Below are 17,150 nucleotides of genomic sequence, written 5' to 3' on the forward strand. Positions count from 1 at the left end.
CCCCCGCCCCAGCCCACTCCGCCCGGGGCGCAGCCACTCGTCCTCGCCCCCCTCCTCAGACCCGGCGCTGGCGGCCCCCCAGGAGCTCCCCTCCCGGAACCCCCAGCCCCCCGCCCCCTAACCGCAGCTCAACGGCCGACGACAGGAGCAGGGGGGCGGCGGCCGGGGGTCCGAAACGGCCCGATCAGCGGGTCGGGGCCGGACTCCGTACCTGGGCGGGCGGCGAGGCGGACGCGGCCGGTCGGGCTCCGCGAGTGAGCGGGGCGGGCGGCGGTGACAGCCCCACCGCTCCAGCTGCTGCTGCTACCGCCGCGGCCGCCCGGGGAGAGGGGCTGGCACCGCCGCGGCGCGTCACGGCCTGGCCCGGGGGCGGGGGTGGCCGGGGGGAGGGCCCAGGCGGGCGGCGGCGGCGCCGCGGCCGGGAGGAAGGGGGAGGGGGCACCGGGCACGGGGAGGCGGGGGAGGGGGGCGGGACCGGGCACGGGCGGGGGCGGGGGGAGGGGAGCGCGGGGAGGACGCACGCAGGAGGAGTGGGAGGAGCACGGGGGAGGAGGAGGAGGAGGAGGAAGAGGGACTGGAGGGAGAGGGATACGGGGGGGGGGGGGGCGACGAGAGGAGGCACCGGGGGAGAGGAGAGAGGGGAGGGGGGAAAGGATAGAGGGGAGCGGGGAGGGGGGAAGAGGGGGCGCTCGGCCAGGTAGGGGGTGCGGGCGCGCTGGACGCGGTGCGGTGCACTGGGGGGGGGGGCGCTCTTAAGGGAGAAGCGCGTCGAGGAAGATGCTCGCGGGGGGCTGCGCCGGGGACCCGGAGCGGTAGGGAGATGTGTCTGCCCCGGGCTCCTGGAGGCCGCGGTCTCCGCTCGGGAATCGGGATCGGGGAGGCGGGGTGCCTGGCAGGCTGTCTGCGTTCAGACCAGGAGGGGGAGACTTGGCCTGAAGAAAGTGACTCAGGCACCTCCTGGAACTCTCGGCGCCCCGGGGCCTTCAGGCAGCCTTCGACCCCCGCGCGGGTCGCAGTTCCCCGGGACTTGCGGTCCTGGTCGGTAGGGGCTGCCGGGCCGAGGGCTGGGCCCCGCAGGTGAGGTCGGCGAGATTCCCCGGCTGGGGAAAGCCAGGCACGTGGCCGGCTCCCGGGCGGGCCCCCACCCCCACCGCGGGTCCCTCTTTCCTAGATCAAGTTCAAGCTCGAGATCCTCGGAGCGCTCGCCACCGGCCGCCCCCTCCCTCCGCTCCCCTCCCCGGGCCCTCCCTCCACCCCGCACCGTCCCCACTCTTCCTTTGTCTCTTTCCCACCATTTAGTTTCCTCCCCGCCCCTGCCCCGCTCCTCCCCGCCCCTCGCGGGCGCCCGCCTCCCGGCCGCGCTCACCTGTCCGACCCTGGCGGCCCCGCGAACCTGGGCGCCCCTCGCCCGCCCCGCCCCGCCCCGCGGTCATTGTGCTCGACGGGACCGCTCGCCGCCCTCCGCACGGCGCGCAGGCTTCAGTCGTGAAGTCACCGGACAACACCCAGGACGCTGCCCGGACCTGGGCGCGCTGGCCGCCGGGGCTCGGTCCCGCCGGAGCGGGGCGGCCTCGCCGACAGGAGCCCTTCGCCTTCCGGGAGAAAAGACCTCGAGTCCGGTGCCGGAGGCGGCGGGATGGGGCGTCGCTGGGTGGGGAGGGGGGGCCCGCGACTTCAGGGCAACCTTAGGACTCGGCCTGGACTGTAGCAAGCTAGTCCCCAAATAGCAGGATTTAGACAGACCCTGCGAGATCAGATGGGTTAGGGGTAGATGCCTCCCCACCCCCAGACCCAACCCCTAGTTTACGACAGCTCGGCCGCGCAGGAAAACGCTTGGGCTTTAATAACGCGGGTGGAGGCGATAGCGATACGTTCGTGGAATTCTGTGGGGAATGCCCTCCCTCCAAAAAGAAAAAGGGAAAAGAAAACCAACCCAATAAAGATCCCACCTCCTTGTTCCTGGGGTCGCGTCAGAAGAGGAAGGACAATTTCTACGGATTCCCTTACGCGACCCCCCATTCCGTGGAACCAGCAGAGAAGAGAAGGGAAGGGGAGACCGCCACGGCAATTGTTTGTCATTTTGAGAACAGACTGCTTTTAACCGTCCAACTTTTTTCTGTTTTTTTTTTTTTTTTAAACCTTTTTCTTTCTTCCACTGAAAGCTTCGCATTGTGAACAATCTAAGGTATGCAAGGCTCCCTCTACAGGCGAGAGCTGGAAGTACACCACCACAGGTTCTGAGCTCAGTCCGTATTCCACCCATTAGAAAAAGATGACAACACTCCAAATTAATGGCCACAGCGGCGACTCCATGCTGCACATGCTAAAGATTTCGCCGTCAACATGAAACTCGTGCTCTTTCTCTTTAAAAGACAGCTGACGCATGCTACTCATTAGCACCTTTTATCCCTGAAATCAAATGTGTTTTCAAAGCAATTCTCTCTTCACTTCTGAGTTATGTGGGAGTCTGGGGGACTTCACCACCTCAACGCCCGCACAGTGCTGGCTTCTGCCAGGAATTCAGTGGTCACAGTTTGCCTAGTTCATGCATAGGGAAATGTGGGTGTTTCCAACATGGAGCTGCCCTCCCTCATTCTGCAAGTGAGATGATTCCAGCTGAGGTTTTCCTGTCTCTTCCCAACACATTTCTAGAGACCTCTGGCTTCTCCTGGCCTGAGTCACTATTTCACAGTGGTGGTTGACATCTGGGCTTGAAATATAAGGCCAAATCCAACTGAAGTTCAAAGGTGGAATTGAACCCAGATAACCTACCTCTTCTCTGACTAATAAAAGGCACTAGTGCTGCCCAGGAGGGCAGAGCTGTGATTTCCTCTAAGCATGAAATGTGAACTGATTTACCATCCCTGAGATAAAACAGCCCTGGCCTATTCCACCCACAGAAGTCAGTTGAGCACCCTGCAAGAAGCTGGCTGCCTGGCAGTGCTCTGAATTCGGTGTTTCCTGTGTGTGTTAAGCCCACAAAAACCTCCCAGGCCTTGTCCCTGCAGAAGCTGCCACTCCTTTGGTAACCTTGGGTTGACTGTTTTCAATGTCCTTGTGCCTCTGGCCAGATCTCTCTATCCTTAAAGTGGCCACAGCATGGGTCCCCACAAGGAATTGGGTGACCCAGATTCTTGACCACTAATTCTCCCTGCTCCCAGGCTGGTGGGGGTGGGGGGGCGAAGACCAGGCAGGGAGAGCCACTCCTCTGGCGGGGGAGGGGAGGGAGCACTGCAGCGGGTGCTTCTGCAAACATGTTTGGAATAAGCTCTGTGGAGCATCCCAACAGTCTCATAAGCATATCCCTAAAGTGAGGACCTGGCCAGGGGACCCCAAGCCTTGCTATTATTAGAAATGGCAGGATCTTTGACCAGAGTGGACACTGTTCAAGCATCTCAAAGCATTTAAAAATCCATTTATCCCAACACGTTACTTATTAATGAGAGGGGAAATGGAGTGGTGAAGCAGACACTTCCCAACCAAGCCCTCAGAGCAGCTTCCCCAAAGTGTGGCCACCTGACATGAAGCATCTACCTTCTGCAGGGAAATACTAGAAGACAGTATCACCAGCACTGTGTGCCCCCCATTTCGGATTATCCTCCAAAATGCTTACCCCGAATCTGACAAAAAGGAGACAATCAGACCAGAAATCAGAAAGATATTCCACAGTACAACAGTCTGGACTCTTCAAAACCTCCAGAGTCATCAATTTGCCAGCTCTCCATTATGAGACTAAAGGGAAATGACAGCTAAATACAATGTGGGAGTCCTGGTTGGATCCTGGATACAGAATTTAGACAAGGGGTGGGGAAGAGGTAGAGGATGGGGGTCGAGTGAGGGGCTGAGATCAGACTGTTGGAAGGGTCAGGGAAGGAGATGAGGGAGTAGAAGGGGGCTGGAGGCAAGTACCAAGGTCCTGAGATAACAGTCTCAGTGGGAGAACAGTACATGTGTACACTGTATATATCTGTGTATTTTAGACATAGTCTTACAATGTAGCCCAGGCTGGCCTTTAACTTGTGATTTTCCTGTCTCTGCCTCCCAAGTGCTGGGATTACAAGTATATACCATGATGCCTAAATTCCTCCCTCCCTCCCTTCCTCTTTTCTTCCCTTCTCTCTCATTCATTCTTCCTTCCTTTCTTTCTTATTTTCTGGTGGTACTGAGGTTTGAACTCAGACACACGCCACTGAGCCACCTCCAACCCTGATTTTTGCTCAATATTTTTGATATGTTACTTCCTGCCAGTGTCTGTTAGTTTTCCTAATAATTAGAAATAACATGTGAGCCACTGCATCCAGCTCTCTGTTGAAAAGAGGGTCTCAAGGATGTCATGAGTTTTTTTCTGCTCAAGCTGGCTTTGAACTTCAGTCCTTCCAATCTCAGCCTTTCCATAGCTAGAGTTAAAATTGTAAACCACTAGCAACCAGCTCTGGCTATTCTTGCTTTGGAAAGTGACCTGCTCCTATCTTTTGGCCATTTCTTTATTTGAATTGTTGAGCTTTAAAGGTAAAATATCTTTTTAAATGAACAAGACTTTTGTCATATATTTGCAAGTGTATTTTCCTTTTGGTGTGTGTGTGTGTTGGCGTGTGTTGATTGTGGGGCTTGCACTCAGGCCTTGTGCACTGTCCCTGCACCCTTTTGCTCTAGGATAATGTTCTACCATTTGAGCCACAGCTCTACTAATGGATTTTGGTGGTTAATTAGAAATAAGTCTGGGACTGGCTCTGAGCCACAATCCTCAGCCTCCTGAGTAGCTAGGATTATAGGTGTGAGCCACCAGCATCTGGCTTGTTGCCTTCATTATCTTGTATGTGATAGAACTTTTCTTGCCACATGGGTATTTTATGACCTTCTAACATTGGGTTATTTTTTTTTTTCTTTTACAGTTTTAGAGTTGCAAATCAAAACAGAGGGTTTGTGGGAGATGAATTGCTTTGGTTTGATTTTTATACCCTTGATGGTTTGGTTCATATTTTCTTCTGGAACATTCATATATTGGCTACATTTAAATCTTTATTCCATCTGTAATCATTTTCACGCAAGTAATGAAATGGAGATCTAGTAAACTTTTCTGAGTGGCACTGTGTGTGTGTGTGTGTGTGTGTGTGTTGCTGAGGATCAAGTCCAGGGTTTCATGTCTGCTAGGCAGGTGTTACACCACTGAGCCACATTCCAGCCCTTCGGTGCTATCTTTTCCCCACAGATTGGAAATGCTGTCCTCATAATACACTACTGTTCTATTATTTTTGAAATCATCTAATTTGCTCTACTGTCCCACTATGAAGCCATGACATGCATGTTCCTATTGGCTAAATCAGTACTTCCTGTACCTCCACCAACTGTGCCTGCCTGTGCCACAGTGGGACAACTCAACCCGTGTCACAGCCCGAGGTCCTCTAGGCAGTGCAGTCAGGGGAAAGGAGAGGTGTTTCTCTGTAGGGCTGGCAGAAGGTTCCTGGAGGGGGTTGCTCTACTCCAAACCCAAGACGGCAGAAGGAACCTGGCTGGCAGGGGGGACATCCCAGCTTCTCACTTGCTTCACCTGTGGGTTGGACAGTTTGTCTTATGCATTTATTCTTCACACTAGCAAGTTTTTTTTTAGTTGGTTGCAGTCTCAATCAGTGTGAGGCGTTTGCTGAGAGCTAGGAGAAGCAGCCCAATCCAGTACGCTCATTCCTTCTCTACTTAGAGAAATTTCCCATTGTGAATATAGCTAAAAGCTTGACTCGTTGAAAACTACAGCCAAAGGTAAGGGCAACACATCCATTATTCTCCTTTTCAGGTATGTCTTGCTTTAAAATGTCATCAATTAATTTCTGGTCCTGTCACTCTGCTACTCTAAAACCTACAACAGCTCCCAGCTGCTGGCAGAATCACGTTATAGCTCTGCCTGGTCTGGCCTTGCATGGTCCTCTGGCTTGCTTAATCTCCTCCAGTTGCTTGCTGGGAATTACGACTGACCATGTGGTCAGCCAGCTCTCAGGTGACACCCCTGGTGACATGTCTCTGCTGTCTTTTGGCAATTACTATGCTAGGGTACTTCTGCTTCCCTGCCTCATACCTCTAAGCAGGGCTGGGCAGAGTCCCCACGGCACCAGGCACAAAGTGCCTGAAGTCTCCCAGAGGACCCAGCCCTAGCCAAGGTCTCCAGCAGAGCTCTACTTCCAACCCCAACTCCTCTGGAACCCACTCCTGCCTCCTCCCCTGACCCCCTTGAAGAAGCTCGGCCAAAAGATCAAGGCCATGGGCTGGGAAGGTGGCTCAGTGATAGAGCACATGCCTTGCATGCCAGAGGCCCTGGGTTCGATTCCTCAGCACCACATAAGCAAAAAGAAAAAAGCTGGAAGTGGTGCTGTGGCTCAAGTGGTAGCACCCAGGCCCAGAGTTCAGGCCCCACGACCGGACCAAAAAAAAAAAGATCAAGGCCAGTCCTTGCCTTGAACTTCCACACCTGCACGTGCTCAGCAAACCATGCCCTAAAAAGCACACCATAGCAGCAACCTTCACAGGTGTCCCCCACAGAAAAGCCCCACAGTCACCACTGGAGGATGAGTGGAGAGTTAGAACACTGGTGAGGGTGAGGGACCAGCTCCACAATGCTCACAAGCATCTGTGTGTCTATGTGCACATTACATGCCATACAGCTCCAGGTCTAGAGAGTTCTAGAATGGTCAAAACCTCTGTGATATCAGGAGTCATACTAGGCCAGGAATGGCTATTCATACCTGTAACCCCAGCTACCCAAGAGGCAGAAATCAGGAAGATCATGGTTTAACACCAAACAGGTCAAAAGACTGCATCTCAATCAATAAGCTTGATGTGGTATCATGTGTCTGTCTCCCCAGCTGGGAAGGAGGCTTTGGTAGGACGATCCCAGTCTGAGGCTGGGTAAAAATGTAAGACCCTATTGAAAACTGACTAAAGCAAAAAGGGCTCAAATGGTAGAGCACCTGCCTAAGCCAGTGTGAGGCCCTGAGTTCAAACACAACTACTGCTGAAAAGAAGTCAGGCTGGCGATCACCCTTGCTAGAGGAAGCTTCTGGAAGGAGCACCAGGGGTTGGTGGGGTGTGGCAGTGTGTGATCCTTAATAAGCTGTCTGCTCTGTGACACATGATTCTCCCTCTTGTGCACCAGTGGGGACAATGTGTATCTAATAAAAGCCTGGAAAAGGGACATGAGCCAGGCCAGCCTCCTCCTTCCATCCTACCCCCCCACCCCCCACCCCCACCCCACCCCACCTTGCCCATCTCCAGGCCCCAGGTTGGATGGTACTCCATCAGCCAGTGAGTGACAAGTGACAAAACTGATCATGTCAATGCCACTGGGCACAGGAGGACTGGGGGCTCCAGGAGGAAGAGACCAGGGGATGCCAGTCACAGAGCCGGGAGCTTGGCAGCCCTGCTGGGGTCTGGATGGAGTTGTGTACATCTCAGGGTGTGTGGTGAGCCCTGCTGAGGTCAGGCCCGTGGCCAGATGGTCCAGATGGCACCATGCCACGGGCACATCTGAGACTCTCCTCTCTGTGAGTGAGGAGAGCGGGAAGCAGCTGGACCTAGGGCTTCTGCGACCTGAGGGGTAGCCTGAGCAGCCAGCTCCCCAGTGGGTAACTCAGGAGAGGTTAGGCCTCCCCACCATTCCTAGCCACCCCAAGAGAGCAGGCAGCATCTGCTACAGGCCCTGAGTTCCTGCGTGACAGAACCCCAGGTTAGCCCAAGCTGTCGCATAGGGCCTTGGCTGCTGATGGGCTTGAGTACTTGTGGTCAGCATTCAGCCTGAGTGGGATGGGGGTCAGGAGATGGAGGACCACTTCTGCTTGATCAGACACTTCCTCAGACTGACCTCAGAACGTGGCTTAACTGTTCCAAGCCTCAGTTTCTTCATCTGTAAAACAATGTTTTACAGCGTCACTGGTGTTGTTTGAGACAAGTGTCTCAAAAAGACTAGCTTAGGAGATAATTGGAGAGAAGCAAAGGAAGGGGGTGACATTGCCTAAAAAATAAGGTACTTATTACCTGACTTATGGAAACTCCTCCGTACAACACCTTAAAACAATAAAATTGTATTTTTTTTTTAAAGCTAGCCTTTGAACTCAGTACTCCTGGCTCTGCCTCCCAGTGCTGGGATTCCAGGTATGAACCACCAGGCTGGGCTAGTTACTTGTTTTGAGGCTGAGCAGTATGGTCCAGAGAGGACACACCTGAGCAAGTGCTTAGGGATGAGGGATGAGCACTTACTGAGCCCCTACTGTGTCCCAGGGCCTACTGTGAGGCAGACTTCAGCCTGTCCATGTGAGATTGGCAGGGCTACCTCCCCTGGGACATGCCAGCATTAAAGTTGGTACAAACAGAGCTCCTTCTCAATCTCCCTATGCTGTCAAACAAGTCACTCCATTGGTCTGAGCTTGGAGCTGCAGTTTCCTGGCACCAGGAAGCCCCTGGCCTGCCTGGCTTGCATGTGTGCTCTCTCTCTCCCCCCCCCCACACACACATACACACACACACTTCCCTCACCTCTCTCCCCTTCTACTTTCTCTCCCCTGCCCCAGCCTGGCATCTTATCACACAAAGCCACTATCAATTATTATTGATGGGACCCAGGCCATGCCAGAAACTGTGGCAGAGCCGAGCTTCCCTGATACCCCAAATCAACATCCTCCTTTGTCTTTCTCAAGTACAGAAAGCAGAAAGTGAAACTTCTTTCCTAGCCTCCTTTGCATGTTCTAGCCAATATGATTTCAACAAAAGTTTATAGGCAACTTTCTAGGAAAGCATTTGCTTTGGGGTTCTCGACTTGTAGTGCCCCTTTGCATTTTCTTCTTGTGTTGAATGTGGATAAAATGATCACAACAAGGGCAGCTAACTGGCAGCCATGAGGAAAATGTCAGCAACATTGCTGGGATATCAACTCGGCACTGCAGACATTAAAGCCCTCTACTCTTCTTGTTTCAGGAGTGAAAAATAATAATAACCATGTTTCATGACACAGGCGGCTAGGGTCTTCCATTTGTCATCCTTAGCACCCTTGTCTGACTGGCAGCACTCCTGTTTATGCACAGACTAGACACCAAGGCCACTCCCCTCCTCGGATAAGGCCTTCTGTCTAGCAGTGACTCCATGAGAGGACATGGGTGCTGTGGCTAGGCCCCTCCTGTGTCCCGTGGTGCCGGAGTGGGGAAGTCAAGCCCTCAGCTCCTGCACTCATGCGGTCTGGGAGGGAAGAGCAGCACAGAAGGAGCAGCTACACAGGAGGCTGGTACCGCCTCCTCATGGAAGTATCTGGATTATAAATGTCATCTCTTCCTGTCTTACCTTTTCTCTATTTTGTTGTTGTTGTTATTGTTGATCGTGGGGCTTGAACTCTGTGCCTAGGCTCTGTCCCTGAGCTCTTTGGCTCAAGGCTAGCGCTCTACCACTTCAGCCACAGCACCACTTCTGTTTTTCTGGTGGTAAATTGGAGATAGAGTCTCACAGACTTTCCTGCCCTGGCTGGCTATGAACCAAGATCCTCAGATCTCAGCCTCCTGAGTAGCTAGGATTACAGGTGTGAGCCACCGGTGCCCAGCTTTCTCTATTTTTAAAGAAGTGATTCTGGAGTTTGAACTCACAGTCTTGTATTTGCTAGGCAGGGACTCTTATCATTTGAACCACATCCCCAAACCCTTTTAGCTTTTAGGGGTTACTTTTTATTTTTATTTATTTATTTATTTTTGGGTCCGGTTGTGGGGCCTGAACTCTGGGCCTGGGCGCTGTCCCTCAGCTCTTCAGCTCAAGGCTAGCGCTCTACCACTTGAGCCACAGCGCCACTTCTGGCTTTTTTCTTTTTGCTTATGTGGTGCTGAGGAATCGAACCCAGGACCTCATGCATGCAAGGCAAGCGCTCTACCACTGAGCCAACTTCCCAGCCCAAGGGGTTACTTTTTAGATACAGTCTATGTTATGCCTAAGGCTGGCCTTGAATGGTAATCCCCCTACTTTCAGCCTTCCAAGTAGCTAGTATAACAGATGTGAACTGCTGTACCTTGTTTGTTTCCCATTGCTGTTGTTTCAGGGGAGATGGCCTTGAAATTCAATCCTCCTAACCTCCACTTCCCAAGTAGCTGGGATTATAGGCTTCAGCTATTCTGCCCAGCCCCAGTATCTTCTTTCTTCTTATGGCATTTGGAGCCACTCCAAATACCCATGGTTGTTTAAATCATTGCAGGCTGGTGAGGCAGGGCAGTTACTCCTCAGCCCCAGCCCCTTGCCAAAGCTTAAGGCTTTTCATGCCGTGTTATTTGGGGGAAAGGGGCTGCAGAAGGGGACCTAGGAGTCTCTTGGGGATGAAGGGGCAGGCAGGCAGGGCAGGCTCCAGGCCACACCCCAGCTTTGTCTGTTTGCCATTAAACCTCACCCTGTTGGGCATCGTCTGTGGAGGAGCCTCCCTCCCTTGGGGAAAAGGCTCCTCTCCAGAAAGAAGGTTCAGAACACCATTGTGCTGGGCCTAGACCTGCTGCACCAGTAAGAGAGCTGCATTATGGAAAGGTAGGGAAGGGAAGAGGGGAGCAGAAGAAGAGAAGGAAGGGGAGGGGGTCAGAGGGGAAGGAAGACCATCAGTCAGAGACAGACTATGCCTAGAATCCATCACTGGACCCTAAGGTACTACCTCCATTTGCCATCACCCTAAGTGAAGCCCCACTCTCCTCAGTGCACATGGCGAACCTTGTCTACAGCTGCACAGGTTCTGTAAATGCCCCCTCTGCAGATGGCACCCCAGTTACATCTCCCCTCACACTCTCACCCTAGCACCCTAGTTGTCCCTACTCCAGAGCCTTTGCATTTGCCATGTCCTTGGCTGGGAAGCCTGTGCCTTTGCCTCCAGAGGGCTGGCCACTCCTTGTCAACCTGGTCTTGGCTCATATCACCTCCTCAGAGGCCTCTCTAAGATACAGCCAATCGTCCTAAACATTGCATGCTTGCATGCTTTTTCCTTATCTCCATGGCCTTGAGTACCCCAGCGTGGACATACAATCCATCTCAGTTACTACCATGTCCTCAGTGCTTAGGAGAGAGTCCAGTACTTGGTAAGGATTTTGAGCGAGCAAAGGAGGGAATTTCTTAAACCATACAGTGTGGTCAGGGCGGGAGCAGGAGTAGGGTGCAGCCTGCCTGCCTTGGGGGTACATGTTTTACCCTGAGTGAAACAAAGCAAGCAGCGTAAATTCACAGAGCTGCACTGTGGCCTAAAAAAAAAAAAGCTTGTTAATGAGGTAAATACAATCACAAGCAGGAAAAGCCCAGCCTGCTTCTCCAGTCCACCCAAAGCCATTATCTCTAATTGATCTCCAGACATCAGCTGCCCAAGCCAAGTCTGAAACCCTCCTGCCTCCTCCAGATCTGCTTACAAAGCCGGAGGCCATCGCCCTCAGCAGGGCCGCCCAGCAGCCCACCCAGGGCTCCGCATCAACAGGACAAGAGTCAGGTGGGTTAAGGACCCTCAGAAAAGCCACAGCCTCCCAATAAGCTGTCTGGGCTTTACACCTGAAGAGAAAGACCCCATCGTGACACGGAAAGGAGCCAGTGAGTGAGGCATCCTGCCTCAGAGACCACCCCCCCCCCCCCAGAGGCTGCATGAGAGAGGTACCTGGAAACTGGAATTAGGCTTTCCCCCATACCAGCAGGAGGATGCAAAAATAGTGCACAATAAATAAATAAATAAATAGGCAAGAGTTGGGCCAAAGATAACTCATCTCCTTTGGATCTGTCAAGCAGGCTGAGTTGGGGGTCACAGGTCAGCCACTACCTCAGCAACCATCTGGATGCTTGTAGCAGCTCCTTCCTGGCCCAGCCTTTCCTGTTGGGCCTCTCTCATCCTTCAGGAAGAGCCAGGAATTGGCTACCCAAAGCCCTGAGGGTCAGAACTGCTCCCCTTGTTTGTTCTTAGAGGCTCGGTAGCAGCTCCTGCCTCAGCCCAGCCTTTCCCTGAATACAGGTCTGCATGCAAGATTTCTGCTCTCTGGGTTGTACCAGGTGACTCTCCAGCCCTCACTGGAAAATTATGGGCGCTGCATGCATCCTTTCTCAGCTAATGAAGTTAAAAAGACCACCTCAGCACTCTTGAGGCTGTGGGAGTGGACTGTCTGTAGCCAGGAAGGGGGCTGAGCCTGAGGAGCAAGAGGAGAGGGGTGGGGAATGAGCCTGGCAGGCAGAGCCGTCTACCCACCCATCAGAGGCCTGGCTGGTAAGACAGGATGTTGGCCGCGGGGCACCCTCTCCCACGAGTGCAGGGAGGCAGAGCAGAACAGAGGTCAGGCCTCTGAGCTGGCTACTTCCATTTTCCTGGTGAATCTGGAAGTTGCAGTAAGTTTCTAGAAAAGCACTTGAGGATGTTCAGTGACACACACTGATTACAAAAGTAATGCTGGTGACAAAGATGCTTCCCAAGCAACTATCACACATCTCTTTTACAATCCCTTGATTCCAACAGTGCTCTGGTTCCCAGGCCACACTGATGGTGAGCTCAACAAAAAAGGCCTGGGCTAGGTGTGTGCCTCATTCTGCCATGCTCAGATCAGTGGGTTCTTCTTCCTCAAGTTCTTCATAACAACTTCAGGCAAGTTGTACATGATGACTCCCTTTCCAAGTGCTCAGCATGAAGGGGAAACAGAGCTGATTTAGAGTGAAGGGACCTGATAAATGACATCCAGCGAGCTGTAAGAAGCCAGAGTCAAGTTATGAATCCTGGGCACAGCAGGGAGACATGCTACTTGAAAAGGGCACTCTAGGTCTGTGGGCTTCCTCTTAGCCACCCATACAAGTTATTTTGAAGGAAACATCAGATCAATTCCAAAATCCTGCAAAATATGCAGCCAGCATGCTTCAAAGGAGCCAAGGTTGCTGAAAGCCAGTAAAATCTGAGAAACTGTCATCTCCAGGAGAGGCCCAAAGAGAATGACAACTGAGGAGAGGTTTGTATCTTGGATGGAATCTTGGGACAGAAAAGGATAACAGGTAAAAGCAAGGAAAATCTGAATGAACTATATAAAAGTTTTAATTAATAATAATGTAGCAATATTGGCTCAGTCATTGTAACAAATGTAGCATAGTAACTGTTAAGATGTTATTAATAGTGGAAACTGCTCCCTGTGCCTTGGGGAGGGGAGTAATGTGGGAACTGTGTCATCTGAATTTTTCTGTAAATCTAAAGCTGTTCCCCTAAACAATCTATTGCAAAAATGAAAACATCAAATTACTAAAAGAAAACATGGGGGTGGAGCAGAGTTAGCCTTTTTTTGAAACTCAAATGCAAAAGCCATTAAAGAAAAGGAAAAATCAGAGCCCATAAAAATAAAAATGACAAAACCACTGGAGCAAGATCAAACGATTAAGGGCTGTGGAAAGATTGTCCATATTCATGGATAGGTAGAATTAATATTGTGAAAATGGCCATACTGCCAAAAATGATCTATAAATTTAATGCAATCCTCATCAAAATCCCCATGATGTTCTTTACCAAAAGAGAATATAACCTAAACATTCATAGGGAACAACAAAAGAATTTGAATAGCCAAAGCAATTCTAGGCAAAAAAAAAAATCATTGCTGGTGGTATCACAATCCCAGACCTTAAGCTCTACTATAAAGCTATAATAACAAAAAGAAACCTGAAGATCAATGGAACAGATTAGAAGATCCAGAAATAAACCATATGCTTACAGTTATCTGATATTTGATAAGAGAACCAAAGATATATGGCAGAAAAAAGATAACCTTTTTACTAATTGGTGTTGGAAAAAGTGGACATCCATATTCAGAAAACTAAAAGTGGATCCCTGTTTGTCACCATGCACTAATATAAACTCAAAGTGGATCAGAGACCTCAATGTCAGACCTTAAACTTTGAAATTACTGCAAGAGGGAGTAGGAGAAGCACTAGAATTGAGAAGTATAGGCAGAAACTTTTTGAAAGAGTGCCAGGGGCACAGCAGAAAGGAGAGAAACTTGACAAATGGAATTACATCAAAATAAAAAGTTTATGCACAGCAAATGACAATAGTTACTTAACTAGAAAGATAGCCAACAGACTGGAAGGTCTTTACCATCAATACATCTGACAAAGGCCTATGATCCAAAATATTCAAGGAGCTCGAGAACGTAATCCCTCCCAAAGCTAATAAACCAATCCTTAACTGGGTAAGAGCTCTCAGAAGAAAAGTTAAGAATGGCAAAGAAACACATGAGGAAATACTCATCATCCCTGATCATAAAGGAAATGCAAATCAAAACAACTCTGGGATTCCATCTTACCCCAGTTAGACTGACCAACATCATGAATTCGAACAATAAATGTTGGTGGGGATGTAGGGGAAACGGAACCCTAGTGTACTGTTGGTGGGAAGGTTAACTACTACAACCACTCAGAGAACAGTCTGAAGGTTCCTCAAAAAACTAACCATAGATTTTTCCTATAACCCAGACATACCACTCCTGGGTCTCTACCCAAGATACCATAGACACTTACATACCCATGTTCATTGCTGCACTATTCATAACAGCCAAGTTGTAGAAAAGCCTGATACACTACAATAGATGAGTGGATCCAAAAAAAATGTGGTACATGGAATTTTACACAGTCATTAGAAAGAAGAATAATATTCATTTGCAGGGAAATGGATAGCCCTTGAACAAATCATTTTAAGTGAGGTAAGCCAAGCTGAGAGACACAAGTGACACAAGTGACACATACTTTCACTCATGTGCAGAAGCTAGAGATAACTAGAACATGATAAGTTATATAGGATTCTAGACATTTACACACAGTAAGACCAAAAGAGGATGCTCTTAGGGGAGGAACATAAACGCTCAATGCCTATGTGCCTCTGATCATAGGAAATAATACTTGCTGAAAAGAACTCTGGGAAATGGAAATGTTGTTTTTTCTTTTTCTTTTTTGTCTTGTCTGTTTGTTTATCTGTCTTAGGGAGGGTAAGATAGAGCACATAAATGTAGGAACCAAGGATGAACAAAGGCAGCAGTGGTATTCAACTAGACACTGTTGCAAATGAACTCATTTGTGGGTGGGGATGAGATGGAAAAACTGGGAGAGAGTGAGAGAAGGGGGGACACTGTCCAAAAAGAAATATACATGTGCCTCAGTGGTAGAGTGCTTGCCGAACATGTATGAAGACCTGGGTTCAATTCCTCAGTACCACATAAACAACAAAATAAAACAAAACAAAAAGAAATGTATTCTTACTTGACTTATGTAACTGTAACCCATCTCACTTTTACAACAACAATTACAAAAGTTAAAATTAAAAAATGATAAAAGGGCTGAAAATGGAGGGGTAAGAGGCAATAACTAACTCTGGGAAATCCAAAGAAAAGAGTCAGCACACGATGCACACTGCCACAGTAATACTGTAAAAACAGTGATTTATCTAAATGCAGGGGCACAGGTGACCACGGGATGCGTTTACAAGAGGAAATAAGAACATAAGCACCTAGCTCCCACAGCAAGAAGTAAACAACAAGAGTCTGGATTGAAAAATTAAGAACTGTCGGCGTAAGCATATTATTTACAAATGGGAAGTTAAAGAGCAGAAAGGGAACTGAAAGACAGGAGAGAAGAGGCTCCCACTAGGGAGCAGGAACTTCACTGGAAAAGGCTGGGGCAGGGCCTGCCATTTTCTATATGATTTCTAAAAACATCTATTCTTCTACATTTAATTAGAAAGAAAGAACGAGAGAGAGAAAGAAAGAAAGAAAGAAGGAAGGAAGGAAAGAAAGAAAGAAAGGAAGGAAAAGAAAGAAAGAAAGAAAGAAAGAAAGAAAGAAAGAAAGAAAGAAAGAAAGACCTTGAGGTCACAGTGGAGGCCTGTAAGGTTGGCAGACCCAAGACCCGTGATCACCCCACTGCACACCCGTACAACAGAAATGCTCCCAGGATGGAGCTCTGCTGAGAGAAAGCCAAGCAGCAGCTTTGGTCAAGGTCAGTGTTTCAGTTGCTTTTTGTTTTGCTTGCCACAATACAAACCTTCTGCAGAGCCAGGGATATACTGAGACAGGAGAAGGTTTGGGCTCTAGGATCTCAAATCTTGAAAATGAGGGCAACAGCACTGCAGGTCTTTCCTGTGTGCTTGGGAGGGGGGATGGTCAGCGAGTTGGCCCCTGGGCTCAGCTTCTTGACAAGGAACAGGCAGATGTCCCCAGAGGCTGTGGAAGGGTGTCTGTGGTGAAGCAAGAGAAGGAAGCTAGCTAGCAGTGAACCAGCAAGGCCAGGAGTTGGCAAGGCAACTAGGGGAGGGGAGACAGTAGGCTGGGAACTGAGGAAGTATTCATCCCTCACTTGGTACCTCAGCAAATGAGCCCTACACATTTCCAGACATCACATTCATGCTGGCTGGAGAAAGGCCTACTGAGCGAGTAACAAAAACTGCACATTCAGGAAAGAGCTGGAGGACAGTAAAGATGCCAAGGGCCCTGGAGGGCCATATTCAGCCAACCAACTTACCTTCACGCACTTTCCCTACAGAAGATCTCTGGGTGTAGGTATTTTAAACTCCTACTGGGACACCGAGACAAAACAGAGCCACTGCCCTGTACTTGGTGCTTTTTACTATTGTTTGGCATCAATAGCAATGGTCTCTCCCTCCCCATCTTTTGTAAATATGTGATTGAATTTTACCCATTTGAAAAGCCCATCTGAGCCTTTTCTACTCCATTGGATAATAGAATTTAACCCATATACATTTATTGTGGTTCATGGATGTCTGGTTGTGTTCTTGTTTATGTTTTCTATTGGATCTCTTTTTGGTGGTTTCTTCCTTTGTTCCCACATTTAATCACTATTACTGGGATGATCAAGATTTCCTTGTTCTTTTTATTTTCTCTACTAGGTTAGGAGCTCTATATCCGATTTCTATTCCATCCATGAGGATTCCTTTAACTTTAAGGAAACTCCTGCTTCCTTAAGAGATCACTCAGGGTTACAAAGCTGAGCCACAGAAAGAGACATGGTAGCCTTTTCAGTCTGCTGTTTCTCCCAGACTCCAGCTGGCTAGGCCAGGAGAAAGGAAATCATGGCTGCTATCAGGCTTCTAATGCAGGCTGCCTACATCAATCTGGGTTCTCCATAGGTTAGGAACCACAGGAATCAGGCATTGTTTG

At 49.9% G+C, this 17,150-nt stretch overlaps 1 protein-coding gene across 2 annotated transcripts in view; it reads right to left on the bottom strand.

Moving 5' to 3' along the window:
* Nol4l (nucleolar protein 4 like) overlaps window positions 1–17,150 on the bottom strand; it is a 124,235-nt gene that overhangs the window by 35,812 nt on the left and 71,273 nt on the right. Inside the window, exon 1 of one of the 2 annotated variants that reach the window (XM_042694705.1) lies at window positions 212–321. The exons of the other annotated variant lie outside the window; for it this stretch is intronic. The gene's annotated coding sequence lies outside the window, so the exon portion shown is untranslated. Of the gene's footprint in view, window positions 1–211; window positions 322–17,150 lie in introns of those variants that run through there. 2 annotated transcript variants of the gene reach the window in all.

The sequence above is a fragment of the Dipodomys spectabilis genome, unplaced genomic scaffold, assembly GCF_019054845.1.
Source record: "Dipodomys spectabilis isolate Male_0828 unplaced genomic scaffold, ASM1905484v1 ptg000175l, whole genome shotgun sequence".
Taxonomy (NCBI): domain Eukaryota; kingdom Metazoa; phylum Chordata; class Mammalia; order Rodentia; family Heteromyidae; genus Dipodomys; species Dipodomys spectabilis.